The following is a 3,223-nucleotide window of genomic DNA, read 5'->3' as shown; positions in this document are numbered from 1 at the left end:
CCAGAGGTAACTAGAGAGCAAACCGAGAGCATTTGGTGGCTGCTCCCCCCTCCCAGGTCTCCTCCCCCTCCCCCAGCTCCTCTCCCCCCTCCCTGCTCCCCTCCCTATCCCTACTCCTCTCCCCCTCCCAGCTCTCCTCCCCCCTCCCAGCTCCCCCCTCCTAGCTCCTCTCCCTCCCAGCTCCTCTCCCCATTCCAGCTCTCCTCTCCCTCCCAGCTCCTCTCCCCATCCCAGCTCTCCTCCCCCCTCCCAGCTCCCCCCTCCCAGCTCCTCTCCCCATCCCAGCTCCCCTCCCCCCTCCCAGCTCTCCCCTCCTAGCTCCTCTCCCTCCCAGCTCCCCCCTCCTAGCTCCTCTCCCTCCCAGCTACCCCCTCCCAGCTCTCCTCCCCTCTCCCCTGTCTTCTCCCCTCTCCCCACTCTCCTCCCCTTTCCCCTCGCTCCTCCCCCCCCTCTCCTCCCCCCTCCTAGCCCCTCCCCCTCCCAGCTCTGCCCCGCCCCCCACCTGTGGGGTGTGGCTGCCCTGGCTGCCGCCTGGCTGGCCTGGCTGTTGCACAGGGGCCGAGAGGGGCCAGATCAGGGCCTTCCTGGCAAATGCCTCCCGGGGGACAAGACTGGCCCCGAAAGCGTGAGTCATGCGTGAACCAACCCTGATCAAGCCTGTCCCCTCAGCCACGACCCAGAGCCCCCGAGGGCTCGCCCCAGAGGGGCACGGCCTCCTGCCATCCTCTGAGTTAGGACTTGCCGATGAGGCCCCCCCCCATTTCTGCTCTGAAGCTCCGGCGGCTGCGAACCCCGCGGGGCGCAGAGGCGGCGCTCCTCTTGACAGACGGCCAGACACCCAGAGGGGAGGGACTTCCCAGCCCTGGCCTCCCGCCACGAGGCCCCACCAGGCCCGGGTTCCCAGGGGACTTCCCTGGGGTCCCCCACCCCTGCCCGGCGCCCTGGGGAGTCATCCCAGCGCCCTTCCCGGCAGGGCAGGGAGAGAGGTGCCAAGCTCGGGGTGGGCCGAAGCCCGGGGCCCCCCAACCTCAAGGGCCCCTGCAGCCCCCTCCCCACGCACCTCCCCGCTCCCACCTCTCGGGGTGATGCCTGGTGACCGGCTCTCGTGGGACAGCCGCCGCTGGACCCCGGCCCTGCCGCATCCCAGGCTTCCGGCCAAGCCCCTGGCACAGCCGGGACCCCCGAGGGGTGGTGCCTTCCTGGGGAGGGGAAGCCCCTCCCACCGGGCACTTCCACCAGGCCCGGGGGTGGGGGCGTCCGTTGAAGGGCAGATGCCCCCCCACAAAGGGATGGCTGGGTGGGCAGGTGACCCTGGGGTGGGGTCTCCCTCTTTGGCTCTCATGACCCCTCACCCCACTTGTACAGGGAGGCTGGCTCCTCTGTCGTCGGCCTCTGACCCATCTTCAGTGGGGGGGGTCCAGTGAGGGTCTCCGCTGTCCTTCTGCTGAGCACTTGGCCCACCGCCTTGCATCCAAGCCTCATGACAAAGATGACCCCATTTCTCAGATAAGGAGCCTGAGGCTCAGAGAGGTTAAGCCACCTGTCCCCAGAGGCACAGCTCCTGCCACGGGCCTCCTGGCTGCCCTTCGCCCCTAGCCTTTCCTAGTTTTCATGAACCCATCTTGCCGATTTCCGCCACATGTATTCGAGGGGATGGGCCTGGTGCTTCTGGCAACTTGAGAAATATTTGAGGAATGAATAATCACAGCTGCTACTCACTGAGGGTTGCCTAATCCGTGTCAAGCACTTTATTTTGTTTTGTTTTATTTTTAAAGATTTATTTCATTTATTTATTCCTCCCCCCTGCTGCTTGCTCGCTGTCTGCTCTCTGTGTCCATTCGCTGCACGTTCTTCTGGGTGTGCTTGTCTCCCTTTGTTGTGTCGTCTTGCTGCGCCAGCTCTCGGCGGTGCACGGGCCGTCAGCTCTCCGTGGGCGCAGGGCAGCCTGCTTCACCAGGAGGCCCTGGGAAGCGAACCCAGGACCTCCCACATGGTAGACGGGAGCCCAATCCGTTGAGCAACATCCGTTTCCACTTTATTTGTTTTTGTTTATGTTTACATTTCCGTCATCTTTTTTGAAAAGATAATACGTGCACGTAGTCCAAAATGCATAAGGGACAAAAAGGTCCCTCCCTCGTCCTCTTCTCCCTGCGCCTCCCCTCCCTCCCTCTTTCCTCCCCCCCTTCCTTTCTCCTCTCCTTTCCTCATCTCTACCCCACAACACTCAGTTTCCTCCCTAATACCAGTTTCTTGAGCTAAATGCCACTCAAATGGCAGGACGCTGTACCTACCATATTAGTTCTCTCTCGCTGTATACAAGTTACCCCAACATTCAGCATAGACGACAATGGATATTCTCATCCCCTCTGGCGTCTGTGGGTCAGGCACGAGGGGTGTCTCAGCTGGGCCATTCGGGCTCAGGGTCTCATGTGAGGCTGCAGATCAGCTGGGAAATGAGTTGAGCAAGGTTGCAGGATGCAAGCTCAGTATACAAAAAATCAGTGTTTCCATACACTTGCAATGAGCAATCCAAACACAAAAACAATTCCATTTATAATACTACCAAAAAGGAAAAAAAATATGTAGGAATAAATTTAACAGGGAAAGTATGCAGCTTCTGTTCTGAAAACTTCAACAGGGTTGAAGAAATGTTAGAAAGATCCAAGTAAATGGAAAACATTCCATGGATCAGAGGACTCAGTGCTGTTGAGATGGCAAAACTCCCCAAATTGATCTGCAGATTCAACACAACCCCTGTCAGAATCCCAGCCGATTCCTTGTAGAAATTGTCAAGCTGATTCTAACCTTTATATGGAATTGCAAGGAACCCAGAAGAGCCAAAAGCAATCCTGAAAAGGAAGAACAAAGTAAGAGGACTCACATCTTGTTTTCAAAACCTACCCTGGCGCTTGCTTCAGCAGCACATACACTAAAATTAGAATGATCCAGAGATGAGGATGGCCCCTGTGCAAGGATGACACACAAATTCCTGAGGCGTTCCATATTTTTCACTATTGCCAGGTGGTGGGAATGCAGAGAAATGTGGGAAAAATATAATTAATATAATCTATGGACTACAGTTAACAGCAATACTGTAATATTCTTGCATCAATGCCGAAGATGTACTGTGTTAACAATAGGGGGGTATGGAAAAAATATGCCAAAGGTATACAATGGACCATAGTTACTGGTAACAGTCTGATGATATTATCTCATAATCTAT

At 57.0% G+C, this 3,223-nt stretch overlaps 1 non-coding gene across 1 annotated transcript; it reads left to right on the top strand.

Annotated features, from left to right (window-relative positions):
* The first annotated feature begins 2,905 nt into the window (after nucleotides 1–2,905).
* On the top strand, nucleotides 2,906–3,009 carry LOC111764711 (U6 spliceosomal RNA). Its single transcript, XR_002797258.1, has one exon. It is a non-coding gene; the product is annotated as a U6 spliceosomal RNA (small nuclear RNA).
* Nucleotides 3,010–3,223: the final 214 nt, after the last annotated feature.

The sequence above is a fragment of the Dasypus novemcinctus genome, chromosome 23 (assembly GCF_030445035.2).
Source record: "Dasypus novemcinctus isolate mDasNov1 chromosome 23, mDasNov1.1.hap2, whole genome shotgun sequence".
Classification (NCBI taxonomy): Eukaryota; Metazoa; Chordata; class Mammalia; order Cingulata; family Dasypodidae; genus Dasypus; species Dasypus novemcinctus.
This window is presented reverse-complemented; position numbering and strand designations above follow the sequence as displayed.